Below are 18,826 nucleotides of genomic sequence, written 5' to 3'. Positions count from 1 at the left end.
AAGAAAAAAGACACATAGTTTGTTTTCACTGTCCTTGCTCATTCCACTTAGCTGATTTAGAGATTTTAAATCCTTCTGGCCAACAATATTGAAAGGCAGGGCAGGCTTGAGGTCCAGGTGACCTACTCCGGTTCCATTTTCTTGTGTCTGCTTGTGTGTTGTTGTGTTCTTGCCAGAAGGTTTGAACTAACAGGATGGTCCCTGTAGAGTCATTGAGGGCGTGGTCTGCAGATGAGTCTACTTTTAGGTTTTTTGCCCTGGAATTTTCCCTGCATGACTGCAACATCTGCTGAAATCATCCATCCAGAGGGATTCCTACACAAACAATCACCTTGAGGAGATTTTAAGTGTTCAAATGTCAATGAAATTGGAGGAGATTACTGTGATCAATAGGAGCAAGTATTAGATTGAATAGTTATTCTTTAGCATATTCTTCAGCAAGCTACAGAAGTTAGATATAGAAGTATAGGTGAACCTTTAAATTGCATAGCTGCAAAGGAAGCAAATTTATAAAAGCCTGGTTGAATTGAGAGTGGCTATTGACTGATATGGTTGAGAACATCATGACTTAATTTCAACTAGTTACACATAAAATGTGTTTTATTAGGAGTGGTATCATTATGTGCACTTCCAATGTGATAAACTTGTCATCTGCACAAGGGATTCACAGTGGGAAGTACTAAATTGAATTTCTGAAATCACAAAACATCATTATTGTTTTGCTCCAGAAATAAGTGATCTTCTTGCACATTTTGCTGAAATAAGCAATGCAATACAACCCAATATTTAGGTCATTTTTTTTATTGACCATCACATGGATGGGTGCATGGGATACCCACAAAATGACTATAGTTATGGTTCTGTCAACAGAGTCAAAGTTGATGTTGGAGCAAATTACTGTATTTTATAAAGCCAAACAAGTAGAGGAGAACTTATTGAAAAAAAATCATATATCCTGTAGAAATGTGTCCAATGGATTACGCTTTGATTTCAATAGTACAGAGCTGGCCCAGTTTATGCAGTTGAGTTTGAAGAACATTGACAAAAGCTCTCAATGGAAACATTTGATGAAGAAGCTTCACCAGGAATGGTCTTCAGAAGGTTCATTGTCCCATAACATTGTACTATGTGCACTTTTTTGACGTCCTATTCCTAAAAGAGTTGTTTTATTTCCATTGTGGATGCTGATTGCAATGATTAATGTGTCAAATTGGGTCAAATGGACACCTATGGTTGCAACTACGGCGCAATTTCACATCAGTTGCATTAGGAATGATGTAATTTTCCACATACAACACAGATTTAAGCCATTGTCTAGATAACTAGGCTACATTGTTCTGAGACATACCTGTCACTGGGAACCCTTGGAAGAACATGATTTAGTATTATCATAACACAGTTCTCTAAACAGGCCCTAGCCAAGCACTGGAATTTCAACCCAGGTAGGTTCCGTAACATTCAATCTTCTCCCTATACTCTCCATGACCTGAAGTTGTGCCTTCAATGATTCCCCAATTTCTCCATCATCCACACTGCCAATCGCACCCCAATGTTGGCCACAAGCCCGGTGTTTTTTTTCCCTTATGTTTCCCAGCTTCATTTCAGATTTCTATTCTTTTATTCTGCTAATGTAACCAGTTGCTATATTGTTGCAAAAGCAGATCTTTAAGCAAATCCAACAATGACAAATTATGAGTAATGTAATATTATTTAGCTACTCTGAAGGGAACCTGAATATGTTTATTCACACACACTGTATTAGGGCACAATATTCAACATCATACTTTATTTCCCCTGGCTTTCAAAACAATCTAATCAAATATCTGTTTTTTAAATTTTAAGTTACAGTTTAAACTGCTTCAGGGATTCAGCTTCTGCAGTGAAATGAATACAATCATTTTTTTTTCATCTGCAAGAGTTTTGTCACATAAAGCCGATCACAGCTGTAAAACATTTAATCTGCAATTTAATCTACGACTCTCATTTGTCTAAAAGCTTGGGTGGTTAATATCCAACTGAGAGAGCAATTATTAATTGGTGCATCATAATTAGTTTGGGATTTAAAAAAATAGTATCACTATTGGTAATGGCCCAGTAGGCATGGAATAAGCTTGCCAGAAATGAGGCATTGAAATTATGTACAAAGTACACAAAATGTCTTGACAGTCTGTGTGATAAATAATCCATGCATAAGGAAAAACATTCTATGGAAGATGAAGTACAATTTATTATTGTCCTCAACCTACAGAATTTAACATTACAGGAAGTAAAATTACAAAAAATATCTGGAGTCATTGCAACCTGAAATTGCATTTAATAACTGTTCTGCTCTTGCATAACATATGGAGTTGTTAGCTTAGTACTAAAAGCTGGAGAATTTCATTATTTAAAAACATTTCATTAGCTTTGTTGGCATTACTTAAGATTTCTATCTATATCACCAGATAGAGATTGTGGTATACTCTGCGTAAATGATCTTAGTCTTAGGTCAACTTTAACTCTCATTGGGATAGGTTAACAGGACAGCAGGCTGGAAGAGCTAAATTAGAATTCTGCTGGAGTATCTGTAGCTACATGCTTCAAAATAATTGAACATTCTAGTGATTGTTTACACTCAGTGCTGCTGCAACTGCTCTGTTCATTTGACCTCAGCGGGGACCGGATTTCATTCTGAGGTAGGTGTGTGACCCGCTTAAATGAAAAATGATGCTGGATACATGCTGGGGAAATAAACTAGCAGGCTGAATAGAGGGGAAGTTCTGCTTTGGGCTGAAGGACTAAAATGCAGAGGTTGAATTTCTATTTGTTCATTTTAAAACCTTCATCTCTTCCAAGGCCTCACAGCTCCCTAATCCTGCAACCTTCTCAAGACCAATAATACTCTCAGTCAGCTGTTTAACTCCATTCAGACCATTCCCCACCATTCAGGTCATGCCCTCTTCTCACTGCTACCGTCAGGGAAGAGGTACAGAAGCCTGAAGTCCCACACCACCAGGTTCAGGAACAGCTACTTTCTTACAGCTATCAGGTTCTTGAACCTTCCTCCACAACTATAACCCTACCTCAGCAATGGAACTTCACAGACCACCTTTTACACTACCGTGGATGTGCCTTCCATTGTGTCTGTGTTTTTTGCACTGTCTAATTTTTGCACAGCCTTTTTTTCACTGAATGGTATAATTTTATTTATAGTTAATGTATGACTTATATTCTGTGTGTTGTCTGTACCTACATCCCTGTTATGTTGCTTCAAGCAAGCATTTCACTGTACTGAACATCACCATACATGTGCTCGACATGTGGCAATTATCTCAACTTGACTATTTCTGGGTTCCTGTGCATCCCTACTGTGAATATTTCCACCACTGGTAGTTGTGCTTTCAGTTGCCAAGTTTCTTAAGTTCTACAGTTCCTCTCCAAATAGCTCCAACTCTCTTCCTCTTCTATGATACTTCTTGAAACCTTCCTCTTTGACTGAGCTATTGGTCTTCTGTCTTATTGGTTCCATGTTTGGCTCAGTGTCGAATTTTGTTCGGTAATTCTCCTGTGAAGGGCCTTGAACAATTTACTATGTTAAAGATACAATCTAGATTTTAATCAGATCAGATGTTATCTAGATCAGGCACGGTAGTGCAGCAGTTAGCATAACGCTTTACAGCGCCAGAAACCCAGGTTCAATTCCGGCTGCTGTCTGTAAGGAGTTTGTACATTCTCCTCGTGTCTGCATGCGTTTCCTCCAGGTGCTCTGGTTTCCTCCCACATTCCAAAGACATACGGGTTAGGAAGTTGTGGGCATGCTATGTTGGCACCGGAAGCGTGGCGACACTTGCAGGCTGCCCCCAGAACATTACGCAAAAAGATGCATTTCACTGTGTGTTTCGATGTACATGTGACTATTAAAGATATCTTATCTTATATCTTATAATTTATTTCTAAAGTAAAATACTCTGCAAATGTGAGTAAGATCACTCGTCAATGTACTATATGCATTATATGGTCATTATTCCCTTTTATGTTTGCTTTGTGAAGTGAAGCTGTCTGGAATAAAAGTGGAGACACAAGTGACTGAAGATTCTGGAATCTGGAGCAAAAAGTAAATAAACTGCTAGAAGAACTTAGTGACTCAAGCAGCATCTGGTGAGGCAAAGGGATGGTTGACGTTTCAGGTCAACACCCTGCATTAGGACTGCAAGTGTTACAGCTGATACTTTGCCACTTATTGTGAATTAAAGCAGCCTAATAGTTTGCACCTTACCCTATCTCAGTAAGTATTACGAAAGTATGAAGAAAGTATTTCTGTGATTTAGTTCAGCACACAAGAGGACATGATTCTCATACCAGTGTGTCATGCAAATGCACGTAATATTTAGTATTTAGGTTGATATGACATGAATCCCACGAAGTAAGAAAGTCATATATTAAGATTGTAAGATAATCATTTATGAGTGAAGGTTATCGACAGGAGGCCCAAATTTGTGAAAGTGATGATATACTATTTAGAAATGCATGCTAGTTGAATTTATTGTACATACTTAAAGTGGGTATGAGAATTAAGTTTTACTTAAATTATTCAGCGGAGTTAAATGTATTTATTGCCATCAGTACATGTTTCTATTTTATGATACTTCTAGCCATTAAACCTTGTTAATTTATTTCCATGTTTGTGTTCAGAGCCACAGATGGAACATTACTTAAGCAGTAAAAAACATTCTTTGTAGCTTATTGCAGGAAATACTTGCATTTCTACTATGTCTTTCACAACCTCAGGATATTCCAATGTGCTTTACAATCAGTTAAGTGCTTTTGAAGTGTAGTCACTACTATGTTGTAGGAAATGTGGGCAGTAATTTATACACAGTATTTTCCCACAAACAGCAAGGTACTAATGACCAGACAATCTCTTTCTTGAATGTTGATTGAAGATTATGTATTAGTCAGGACATCTGAGGTAACTTCCCTTGCCTTCTAAATAGGACTGAGAGAGTGCCGAGAGAACTGTCTACGCCTCAATTGCTCAGCCCATTCAAAAGCAAAAAATTCCCTTGGTACTGAATTGAGTTGTCAACATTGATTGGGGTCACAAATCTCTGGAGTGAAACTTGACCTGACAACCTGCTAATATAAAAGCAAAATTACTACCAAATGGACACAGTTAGTGCTTTACTGATACAGTTTTTGCTATACAAAGGTGTAACTCACCAGAAGTCTGGCAGTGGATGGGTTGGAAAACAGGTGCCTCATTAATGTCTGGACTATTTTAATTTTGATTTTCCTACTTGTTAAGCCATGAATAGCCATACATAAGATTGCCATATATTTGTTGGACCTACCACTATTAATCAACTTAATATTTGCAACTTCAGTCTGTAGTCAGTGCTAATTAAATAGATTATATAATTCTTAAAAATACATATATTTCTAAATGCAAAATTTTAATTGCATATATTTCTTTCTCTGGTATGATACATATGATGTGGAAATTACAAACCATTTCTGTAAACAGTTGTAGTGGAGCAAGTGCTCTAGGGCATGTAACAAAGTAAATTTCCAAAGATTACAGACACTGGCAGAATAATCAGTATAGTTTAGAAAGATGTTTCTACAGAAAACTATCAGAACTTTTTTTTACAAAGTTAAATAAATTGATTAAAGATGATAAGGGAAAATTTGGTTCTCAGAACTTTAAACAAGACACTGGATGATGTTCAACGCATTAGTCTTACAAAGCAGAGGCCCACAAGATGAATACATAATTAATTTTGCAGAATAGAATTATGGTCAAGCATCATGCTTTGGGAAGTGCTGATAACACAAATAGCTCTGGTAGGTGAAATACTTCTTGTAGATCTGCTGCACACACCATACACTAGTGAAGTGCTTCAACTAGACAGAAATAAATCAAGAAGACACAGCCATGATTGGCTAGTTGCTTTCCCCTTGTGCTGTATGATCCTATGATTCTGTGGTCTATTATAATTTACTATTATAATTTCAATGAATGCTATTATAATCTCCCTTTTTCTTTTTCAAGTTATCCATGCCTCATTAAAACTAAGAACATATTTTGCTTTTGCATAAATAAGAAATAAAAAAGAAAGGAATATCTGGAAATAATAATGTTTAAGGAACAAATTTGTTAATGGATTAATAATAACAATAGTGTCCATTTTACTCCAAGGATCTACTTATCACTGGTATTCAGAAATAAAGGGATGGCTTTGGAATGATATTATTGTAATGCAACGATAATACCATCTAGAAAAAATAATACTTTTCAAGCAAACAAAATCGAACCAGCTGTGGGATCTCCAGATGGATACTTGAATATAAAACTTAGATTAACACTTGAGAGCAGTGTTGAATGATGACTGGATTGATAGAAGCACTATCTTTCACTCGAATCGTTAAATGAAGGCTCAACTGCCCTGTTAAGTGAATGTAAAAGATTCCATGGCATTATTCAAAGAAGAGCAGGGAGCTTTCATTGTTCTTCTACCCAAGTTACCTCTTAGACAAGCTCACTAAAGCTGATTATACAATCAATATCACATTGCCACTAGTGGAAACTTGATCTTCTCAAATTGCTGTCATACTTTCCATCATGCAACAAAGGCTATATTTGAAGAAGCAATTAATTGGTAGGTATGAGCTTTGGAACATCAAGTGTTTTCCCTGAATCTTAAGACAAACTGGGGTCAGTAGAAATATTGGATGAGAAATAGCAGAGCTCCTTGGGGTGAATTGTGCTGAATAAAAATGTTCTAAATCAGTTTGACATAGAAATTTAGGGTAACATGTTGCATGGAGAATCCAGGAGGAGTTTTTTGATCAGCATTTTCCAACTTGATGGTAAAAGGTGCTGCAACAGTGTGTACCAAATATCACAAATACATATAGATTGGGATGGAATTTACCCTCATAGCATTTTTGTGCATTTACCTAAAGCCAATAGTAATTGTTCTCCTGTTTAAAACCATTATGGTTGTAACACAACTTTGAAACTCTCAGTTCAACAAGTGGCAAAATTATTTTATTTAGATTTTTGCTATTATTTTGTTATAATTTTATAGACACTCTTTGCCACTTCTTAGTTTATTATTTTTTCCTACTTCTCTGTTTTATTCATTATCGCCCTCTGTTCGATGATAATCTTCGTCATCTGAATAGAACTTCCTGGAAGGGTTGGGTATCCACTTGGGGTATTTTCTTGCCTTCACAGAGTTTGAGAATAAGAGAAATTACAAAGCTTGTTGTAAATTGCACATTGCACACAATTACAGGTGAACAGTATGCTGAAAACTGATTTTAATACAAGCAAGCACAGAGGATCATAACTGCCATTAATGCTACTAAAATTGCTGATGTTGACACATGTAAAACACCCATGTTGTTTATAGAAAACAATAGAGCCCATTGGAAGTCCATGGTCTGCCGAGAGCAAAGAAACACAGAGATATGGATCATAGAAAGCAGGTGCAGGAGTAGGCCATTCAGCCTGCTCTGCTATTCAGTGCAATCACAACTATTTGTTTATCTCAATATCACATTCCTACTCCCTCTCCATACCCCCTGAAGCCTTCTGCATCTGGAAATTTATCTACCTCTTATTAAAAATATTCGGTGACTTGGACTCTGCAATATTCAGTGTTGGTGAATTTCAGGTGCACCACTGATTGAGTGAAAAAAAATCTTCTTATCTCAGTCCTAAATCTCTTGTCCTATAACCTAAGACTGTGATTTTACATTCTCATCAGCAGAAACATCCTCTCCATGTACAGTCTGTCTAGTCCCATCCGAATTTTATGAATTTCAATTAAATTCTCTCTCATTCTTCCAAACTCTGGTGAATACAAATCTCTCTTCATAAGGCAGACCTACCTTCCCAAAATCACTCTGTAAACCTTTGCTGCAATGCCTTTATGTTCCTTCTTTGGAAAGGAAACCAAAACTTGAAAAGCTCCCTTTGGCTCACACTGACACGGGGTTAGCTCCTTTGTGCCAATACAAATTTCGAGAAATTGGATCCCACCCAATGTTTGTTGTGCTAAATTTGTATTTGTTTTGCTCCAATGCCAAATTGGGTATCAGCAAATAAACTGCAAAATTGGGACATCCCTTCTGTAAGAAATCATTATTTCTGTTTTCTTCCTTTTAAGAAGCATTTAAAACCATACCTGCATGATTAAGCAGACAGTTTATGAAGAAGCAATCCTTCACATGTTGGATGTTAAGTCAGTTAAAGATATTTTTCCTAAGGCAATCACAGGCTAGATTAACACTTCAATGCAGTACTGAATGAATAGAGGTGTTGACTTCAATTGAAACATGCAAACGTATCTGCTAAGTGAGGAAAAGGGAGGGAAAATAGGGGTAATGATGTGAGGGTGTCCTTATCCTACAGTGGCCCAGTACTGAGGGTGGTCACAACAAGGCATCTGCAACCTGAAGACATCATGCACAATACTTTGACCTGGGCTCAGCAATGACATTTTTCATGCATTATATCTGAGGGGAATTTACAAAATATAAAGCAGCCTCCCTGGTGGAGAGAATGCTGCATCAAACAAGATTCATTATGTTCAGTAGTGCATTCTGAGTTAATTCATCAGTAAGTAATTAATGAGTACAGCACATCTTATAAGATACAATATCTTTATTCGTCACATGTACCTCGAAACACGCAGTGAAATGCATCTTTTTTGCGCAGAATGTTCAGGGGGCATGTTGTGAGAAATCCACATGGCTGTCACGTGACAGTAATGACACTGACCCCAGCTGACTGGAGGACAGCATTGCTCCTCTGATTGGAAGTGATACTACTGTCAATCAAGGTGCGGCTCCACCCACCCCTCAGGTGTGAGATTACCTTTTGCCTCTGAACTTGCCTGACCAGTACCCTTTGTCTCTGAACCTGTCTGACCATTGGCTGTGGTAGGAACCTTTGTCTTTGACTCCCTCACAACAGTGAGGCTCCACCCAGCCTCCTAGCACCATAAAAAGGGCTGCATCCACTAGCCCTTCCTCTTTTGACAACCCCAGGAGTAGTGAGACAATGCTGCAGAGATCATTGGTAAGAGGGCATCACCACATGGTCAGGGAGCATTTCACTCAGATTCAGGGAGCATTAAGGGCCAATGTTAAGTGTGGGTCAGGCACTGAAGTGTTATATCCTGAAGTTGTATATTGTTATTGTGTGCTTGTTTGTATCAGTGTGTGTGTGTGTGTGTGTGTGTGTGTGTGTGTGTGTGTTTGTGTGTTTGTGTGTGTGTGTGTGTGTGAGTGAGTGTATTTTACCCCCGTTGCTATTCCCCTCTCGTGTTCGTGGTATCCTGTGCATGAGTGAGCGTATGTCTGTTCCCATCCATTCTGTCCCGCATTTGTCTTTGTGATTAAACTAGTTTTGGTCTACAAAGCTTGTGTCCAGAGTCCTTGATCCTTAAGATAGAAAATGATTTCACACAACATTTGGCGCTGCGAGCAGGGTCTTGAGGATTTTGGCTGGACACAAACGTGGGAAGAATGTTTTGGAACTGGGGATACAAGGCTAGTGCAGATACAGAGGAGAGGATCCCGGGGTGGACAGATGAGAGTGAGGGATTTGGGAGCTTGGTCAGCCTGCTGGCAAACCACAGCAAGCCCGTGGACTGGGCTGAGCAGTTAGATTCACGTGGTGAGAAACTGGGACACCATGTGGTGGCCCTCCTCCAGCAGTAAGGGTTCCCCAGTGCCAGAGGGAGCCCGAGGGGTGCCATCTGGCTCCTAGCATCCCTCCTGAGGTGCCAGTCGAGATTACTGGCCAGTTGCAGGATACCTGCTCAGTAAGGGAAAAAGAGACAGAGACCCTCCGACAAAGGTGTTGCACACTCCAGGAGGCGGTCCAAACTGCCCAGACCCAGGCCAATGACCTTGAGGTCTGGGGTACCGAGGTCGTCTGCCGGCTGGTCCAGGTGCAGCAGGCACAAGCTGCCCGCAGAGCCGGCTGGCAGCCAGATCCCTTTAAAATCCGAGCCCTGGTCCGGTGCGGCGACCGGCTAGACACGTGGCTTGGGGACGGAGACATATGGATGGACACGGATGAGGAAGGGGTGCTTGAAAAGAAGGAGCCCCTCCAAGCCCGATCACCACCCTGTGCCCCCGAGCCCTTGCAGGCTCGACCCGTCCGAACACTGTCCCAGGTCCACTCCACGAGGGAGGGGAATGGGGATGAGGCAGCCCCGGGAGAGAATGCATGGAGCCCCTCCGAGGTCACGGAGACCCGGGACTTCTCCATCAAGGAGTTAACTCAGCTGGCAGACCGGTACCGCCAGCAGCCGGGTGAGCACCTGGCCGCATGGTTGCTCCAGCTGTGGGTTGGGGGGCCTCCAATGTGAGCCTCTCCCACCAGGAGGCGTGTGCCCTGGGGAGCCTGTCCAACCAGCAAAGCATCAACAACACCCTGCAGGTGCCACTGGGGAGGGCTGGGAATGATGCCATGCTGTGGAACTGGATAGTGACCGCAGTAAGGCCCTGGTACCCTACCCTCCTAGAATGGGACCAATTCGGGATACGGTCAGCGAGGGCACAGGTGTCATTAGAGAGTGGGCGCTGATGACAGGTATTTACAAGAGGACAGGTGACCTGGAGCTTTTAGAAAATACCATGGCGACCAGTGCGCTAGCAGGCTACCCAGTCGCTACCGCACGCCCCGAATTGAGACCGGTGGTCCTGCCCCTCATGAGATTGATCGGGGGGAAGAACGTAAGGGATGCCATCACCCTCCTGGAGGGATTGGAGTACATGAAGCGGGGGATGCCCGCCGAGGTCCGCAGAGTGGAGACCAGGACCAGGGACACCTCCCCCCGTCGCACGTGCAGGCAGCTGTACTTAGGTCGGTTGCATGCAGGGGTGGATGGCGCGAGTACAGATGGAGCTCCGACCTCCGCTCTCCACACGCGCTGGAAGGAGCTTTGCAGGGAGAAGTCTGGCCGCAGAAAGACCTGGGGCCACTCTGGCTCCAAGCCTGACTCAGGGGGTGCCCCCAACCGCCGGGCCACGTGGGCTGCCCCTGCAGAGGCTGACATTGCCTCTGCTCCTCCCTTACCTGAAACAGCCCCTCCTGCACTCACAGCTCAGCTACGGGACCTGTTGCCACAGGAGATGGCCCAGTTCTGCCCACAAGAGCCCTCACCCACGGAGTGGCAGACCTCCATCCCCCTCCTATAGGATGAAGGCCAGGGTCCCCAGCGTGTCTGCTCCATCACCCTTCCGCACCTGGAGGATCTGAGGCCACACATACCTGTAGCAATACACTGGGGAAAAGGGAACGTACAGAGGTGGATCGCACTCGTCGACACGGGTGCCCAGCACACCATTGTACCAGGGAACCCCGCGATTTGGAAGGGGCCACAGATGCAAATTGAGGGGTTGGGGAGTTCCCTTTTGCCAGCAAAGGAAGTCAAATTCTGCATGGCTGTTGGGAACCAACCCCCCCGAACGGTGGCCGTTTTAATTGCGGACTCGCCCGAGTGTATACTGGGGATAAATGTCCTAAAGGGATAGTCCCTACACACTAGTTTGGGCAAGTTTACTTTTGGAGTCGTCCGAGCCACGGTGATAGTCAGGGCGGCTAAATGGGAGCCAGTTGTCGTCCCCCCTCCCTCACAGGTAGTCTACAGTCGACAGTATCGGGTACCGGGAGGACACCAGGATATCACAGAGGTTGTGCAAGCCTTGCTGCGGGAGGGAGTTATTAGGCCCACAGCCTCCCCTTTAAATAGCCCCGTCTGGCCCGTCTGGAAAAAGAATGGGACCTGGCGCATGACGGTGGACTACCCGCAGTTGAACAAGGCTGCCCCTCAACTTGCTTCCGCAGTACCCGATATAGTCACCCTCGTGGAGAATGTGTCAGTGTGCCCAGACAAGTCATGGTACACCATTATAGATCTGGCCAATGCTTTCTTCTCCATCCCCCTCCACGATACCTCCCAGGATCAGTTTGCCTTTCCCTGGGATGGGAGGCAATATACATTTAGACGCCTCCCCCAAGCATACATCCACAGTCCAACCACATGCCATGGGTTAATTGCACGGGATTTGCAGACCATTGAACTCCCCCTGGGGGTGGTAGCCACCTATTACATCGATGATGTCTTGCTGCAAGGCCATTCCGAGGCAATTGTTGCAGAAGCCCTTGACATGGTAATTTCCTTTCTCAGAGAGGGGGCTGGGTCATTAATATGGAAAAGGTACAAGGCCCAGCCCAGAATGTAATGTTCTTAGGAATCCGATGGCACACTGGCGGGAGAGAGATCCCTGAGCTTGCACGGAACAAAATTTTGAATTTTGCCGTCCCCAAGAACAAAACCAACACTCAGAGGTTTGTGGGACTCCTTGGTTACTGGAGACAGCATATCCCGCACCTTACTATGATCCTGAGACCCCTCCATAGGGTTTCCCGAAAAAAGGCCACCTTTTCCTGGGGGCCTGAACAGTAGGCTGCCTTTGAGACAGTGAAGCAAGCTGTGGAGCAAGCCCTGCCCCTTGCCCCCCGTCAGGAAGGGGTCTCCTTTGAATTACAAGTCTCCAGTAGCGAGTCGGTCACTGAATGGAGCCTCTGGCAAAGGACCCAGGGGCGCAGAGTCCCACTTGGCTTCTGGACCAAGACCTTGCCGGAGGCTGCTGCCCACTACAGCCTTTTCGAGCGCTAGCTGCTGGCCTGTTACCTGGCGCTCCTCGCCACAGAACACCAAACTGGCACTGACCCCATCATCCATTGCCCCCATCTGCCCATCATGCGATTGGTCAAGTCCCCCGACTCCACTCACAAAGAGGGCTGAGCCCAAGAGGTCCTCGGTGGTGAAGTGGAAGTGGTACATCGTGGACTGGGCTCGGCCTGGTCCGGAAGGGGTCAGCCGCCTCCACGAAGAGGCCATGTTCTTTCCCCAATCCCAGGAATCACTCCCAGACATTCCCGAGATCGTGCCCTCCCCCGTGTCCTGGGGCCAACCTTTCAACTCCCTCGATCTCGAGCAGAAGCGGCATGCCTGGTTCACAGATGGCTCCAGCTGCTGGAAAAATGGGAAGCAACATTGGAAGGTGGCGGCTCTTCACCCCGCCATGGGAAAAACAGTGACAAAAGAGGGAGCGGGAGGGTCCAGTCAATTGGCCGAGCTAGCAGCAGTACTCACGCTACAGAACTCCACCGGGCCGCATGAAACGGGGTGGGAAATTCACGGACGCTCCCTCTGGGACCAGGAACATTGGCGCTATATCTGGGACAAAGCGGCCCAGAGATGCATATCGGTCCACCACGTGGATGCCCATACACACAGAAAGACCCAGGAGGCCATCCATAATGCCATGGTGGATGAGGCTGCCCGGATATGTTGTGCTACCCTTCCACCTGTTGAACCTGACTTCAGCGCCCTAGCTGTATGGGCGCACTGTAAGACCGGCCACCTGGGGGCCGATGGTACATGTCGCTGGGCAGAATGGTTCGGGGTCACCCTTACCATGGACCAGTGTAAGACCACGGTCGTGAGCTGCCCCATCTGCCAGCAGGTAAAACCACGAGGCTGGCCGACGGGGCCACCGGGCCATATTCACTGCGGCACGGGAGCGGGTCGCGTGTGGCAGACAGATTATATCGGACCGCTCCCACACCATAACAGAAAGCAATACACCCTAACGATGGTGGACACGTACTCAGGTGTCCTGGTGGTGGTGCCCTGTGAAAGGGTCGACCAGAACAGTACCATCAAAGGATTGCAGTACCTCTCCTCCATCTATGGAGTACCATGGGAGGTACAGTCCGATCGGGGCTCCCATTTTGTGGGGGCCAAGGTACAAAACTGGGTGGCAGAGGAGGGGATCTCGTGGCTTTTTCACATCCCCTACCATCCCCAGGCATCGGGCCTGATCGAGAGGATGAACAGCCTGCTGAAGGAGAGGATACGCACGCTGACACCCTCCCGCACACTGCAAGGGTGGTCGGGTGTGCTACAGCAGGCTGTCGATCAGCTGAACACATGGCCCACTGGCCAAGGGGGGGGCGGTCTCCATTATCCTGCCATCTGGCTTACTCCCCACCATCCGACTTGCGAGACCCCGAATCCTCCGGGACTGAGGAGTCCAGGAGGGTCTGGGTCCGACAGCCACAAGGCCCCCCTCAGAAGGGGGAAGTCATTGCGCGTGGTCCTGGGGACACTCATTGGGTCACGATTCTGGGTCAAACTATCCTGTCCTGTCTCCATACCCGACACCTGACCCGCCAGGAATGAGTTTGTTTCCCCTGCTACAGGACGATGGCACTGCTCCCTCCACCCTCCATCTCTTTCTGCTGACTGTGATGATTGACAAGATGTCTGCTCAACCTTCCCTTGAAAATACTCACGGATCCACCAGCACCTCCAAAGACGGAACCGTGGAGCATGTGGAATGGTTGAATCTACCCCTGAATCCCCGCACACGCCGTTGAAGCCTTGCCATCGACAATGATTCCTTTGGCTACTTGTCAGAATGGACTGTTCACATGGACTCTCTTGCTTTTACTAGTTTTCCTTTTATCTCTGTTGCGTCGGTGTTGCGCGGTTCGGTCCCCTTGTTGCGCCTGTCAGGCTCGTTATATCCGTGTTCTGGGGTGGCTGGATGGCAGTTCCTCATCATTTCCCCCACCACTGCACATTCCTTCCAGAGATTCCGAATGGGGTGGGTGTTTTAGGAGCTGGTATTTCCCCCCATACAATTTGACCTCCACGCGAGTCCTGACCATCAAGAGCATTCCACAGTTGCTGAGCACGCCAAGGGAATGCTGGTGTAGACTTCAGGATGAGTACAGTTCCACCTTTACAGTTGCCCGTTGTGAGTTTGAGCGAGACTGGTGTCCAGGTGCCCCATGACCACTGCTGGTGGTGCTGCTAAGCTGGGGCTCCCTAAACTCCGAACATGACCCACTGGATCTCCAGCTCCAATACTTACCCGTGACTCCCCACGAGCTGGTACAGTTGCTGTCTTCCAGTGTTTGACGGTGCCCTGAATCCACACTCAATGAACAGGGGGATCACCCAGCACACAGTGGGTACAGGGACAACAGGGCCATCGTGGAGGTGGAGAGGCTCGAGAGGATAGCCTGCCCCCCATATTGCACGGCCAGACTGTCCCATGAGAAACGAAGATGGCAGTGGAGCTGGCTGCAGTCAGGCTGGTAACCTGGGTGGAATCAGACTCGCTGCGAATGGTAGTACATGTGTGATGATTACAGAGGAGTGCTGCACCTTTATCTCTGATAAATCCAGCAACCCCTCCAACCTGGCTGCTCACTTTGGGGACTCAGTGGCCAAAACTCAGAACCAAGGCACCAGCTCCTCCAGCATGACACCTTATGGGGAACAAGTGGCCGTTTGGGTCACTGGGGGATGTTGGGCTACTGCCACCCACTGGCCATTGCCCTCCTTTTGTTGACTATGGTTTCTGTGTACCCTGATAGCTCCTCCCTTGATTGACAAGTTGTCTAACTTCCGAGGGGTGGAATGTTGTGAGAAATCCACATGGCTGTCATGTGACATCAACCACAATGACCCCCACTGACCGGAGGACAGCATTGCTCCTCCGATCGGAAGTGATACTACTGTCAATCAAGGTGCAGCTCCACCCACCCCTCAGGTGTGAGAGTACCTATTGCCTCTGAACTTGCCTGACCACTCTGAACTTGCCTGACCAGTACTCTTCGTCTCTGAACCTGCCTGACCATTGACTGTGGTAGGAACCTTTGTCTTTGACTCCCACATCATTGGCTCATTTAAATCACAACAGGGAGGATCCACCCAACCTCCTAGCGCCATAAAAAGGGCTGCATCCCCTAGACCTTCCTCTTTTGACGACCCCAGGAGTAGTGAAACAACGCTGCAGAGATCATTGGTAAGAGTGCACCACCACATGGTCAGGGAGCATTTCACTCAGTCTCAGGGAGCGTTAAGGGCCAATGCTAGTGTGGGTCAGGCATTGAAGTGTTATATCCTGAAGTTGTACATTGTTATTGTGTGCTTGTTTGTATCAGTGTGTGTGTGTGTGTGTGTGTGTGTGTGTGTGTGTCTGTGTGTGTGTGTCTGTGTGTGTGTGTCTGTGTGTGTGTGAGTGTGTGTGTATTTTACCTCAGTTGCGATTCCCCTCTCGTGTTCATGGTATCCTGTGCATGAGTGAGCGTGTGTCTGTTCCCATCCATTCTGTCCCGCGTTTGCCTTTGTGATTAAACTAGTTTTGGTCTACAAAGCTTGTGTCCAGAGTCCTTGATCCTTAAGACAGTAAAGAACGATTTCACACAACAGGGCAGCTCGCAAGTGTTGCCACGCTTCTGCTGCCAGCATAACATGCCCACAACTTCCTAACCCGTATGTCTTTGGAATGTGGGAGGAAACCGGAGCACCCAGAGGAAACCCACGCAGACACGGGGAGAATATACAAACTCCTTACAGTCAGTGGCCGGAATTGAACCCAGGTCGCTGGCGCTGTAATAGTGTCATTCTAACCGCTACAGCACCATGCCTCATTGACATCATATCATGTGCCATAGGGAAACATTATTAGACAGAAACTGCATGCTCAATTTCCTGATCATTGGGAATTAAACAGATTGTAGGTGCATTCTCCAAAACAAACATCAAAATGTTGTTATGGATGGTTTGTACATGAAACAAAATTACAGGCACTTTTTTCCAAACCAATATCTAAGCATAGGTGTCTTAACTTTGTCAGCATGACTGTCAAAGGTACAGAATAAAATGCTTCATAAAAATGATTAGTGGAACAGGAATCTAAAAATAGACTTTGATAAAACAGGCGATAGATCACTGTTTCCTGTACGATAAGGTTACAAACCATAAACTCAAGACTTGGCACATCCCTCCATCGACCATTACTATCAAGGCAAAAGATCAACCTTGTTCAGTGAGGAACACACTTGGACACATTGGAAGCAGCCTCAGATGCACTGAAAAATGAGATATCAACCTACTAAAATGACAGAACATGCATGCTAGAGCTGAATGAAATAGACAATGCTCAACAATTCCACAATCAATGGGTCAGATCAAAGGTCTGAGGTCCTGCCAAATTCAGTTGTGAAATGTGGTGAAAAACTGAACAGCTATTGGAAGGAGGAAACACAAGAAGTTCCACATTTTCTCTGATGATAGGGCCCAGTACATGTCAAAGACAAGGCTGAAGTACTTGCCGATAGTTAAACCAGAGGTGCTAAGTCGATGATCCAATTCAGTTTCCTCCTGTAAAGCCAGTCTTCAGCTAATGTAATTTACTCGACAAGAAATGGTTAAAAATATTGAATACAGCAAAGACTATGGGGCTGACAACATTCCTAATGCCTTCACATTTACTATGTATGTTCTGGAGACCCATGCTCTAGAACTAGCTGCACCTTGAACCAAGCTGTTCCAATACACCTACAGCATTGGCATCTACCAAACAATGTGGAAGATCAGCTAGGTACATTGCGTCCATGAAAAGCAGGACAAATCCAATCCAAGTAGTTATCACCCACTCATTCAACTCTCAGTCATCAGCATAATGATTATCAGAAGGTCTTTCATGTCACTTACTCAAAATTTGCTGGTCATACACATCTATCTCTTTTTGCCTCAACATATCTTAAAACATGATAAAAGAATAAAAGAAATAGGTGCATGAGTAGGCCATCTGATGCTTCAAATTTGATCCCCCATTCATTAAATTCATGGCTGATCTATTTTAGCTCCATATTCCTGCATCATTTCCTTATTCCTTGATTCCCTTAATATCTAGAAATTTGGTGATTTCTGTTTTGAATGAACTCAATGACTAAGTTTGCATGGGGTTGAGTTTGAAATGCCATATGCGACCTCCAGCCTAATTAGGCTTTGAATTTTGAATGTTGCTTCCTGGCCGCAGGTACTGAGTTCACTTGGTTGTAATCTTAGCCTGGAAGATAAAGGGGAAACACTATTTCAAAGGTCTGCAATGACTTGACTGTCTTACACGATTTTAATGTGCTGGCTTGCGTCTAAGTGTGTGCTTGTGTCTGAGTGTGGGCCTGGCTTTCTCTGAATTTGTATGCCCATCTCCGGGTGTGGTTGTGTTGGTGACTGTCTACCCACCTTTCTCTGAATGAGTCTGCCCATCTTGGTGCATGGTTGGATGTGGCAAATGTAGGTGTCTGATTTATCTATCCCTGAGTGTGGACTACTGTTTGAGGGAGTTCAGGTGATGCAGCTGAAGGCAGCACTTGCGGGTTGCAGCACTAAATGTAAAATAAGATAAGATATCTTTATTAGTCACTTGTACATCGAAACACACAGTAAAATGCACCTTTTGCATAGAGTGTTCTGGGGACAGCCCACAAGTGTCGCCATGCTTCCGGTACCAACATAGCATACCCACAATTTCCTAACCCGTACGTCTTTGGAATGTGGGAGGGAACCGGAGCACCCGGAGGAAACTCATGCAGACACAAGGAGAACATACAAACTCCTTACAGACAGTGGCCGGAATTGAATGCTGGTCACTGGCACTGTTAAAGCATTATGCTAACGGCTACACTACCATGCCTGTGAGATGGTGAGCAATGTGTGAGCTCTCACCTTGACACACCTCATGAGGTTAGAGTATTTCTTTTGGCACTGCTCTGTGTACCTCTGTGAATGGGCAGTTCATTGGATGTCTCCTGCCAACTCCCCTTTACTTTTCTGCACCATCTCAACCACAAAACTATCCAGCTTACCATATACTGTATATCTAAAACTCATCACAGAAAATGCTCCTATTATTTCTTAAAATTTCGGACGGAGACGTGAACAATAGT

Source organism: Pristis pectinata, chromosome 11, assembly GCF_009764475.1.
Source record: "Pristis pectinata isolate sPriPec2 chromosome 11, sPriPec2.1.pri, whole genome shotgun sequence".
Classification (NCBI taxonomy): Eukaryota; Metazoa; Chordata; class Chondrichthyes; order Rhinopristiformes; family Pristidae; genus Pristis; species Pristis pectinata.
The sequence above is the reverse complement of the archived record's forward strand: the minus strand, read 5'-3'. Positions refer to the sequence as shown.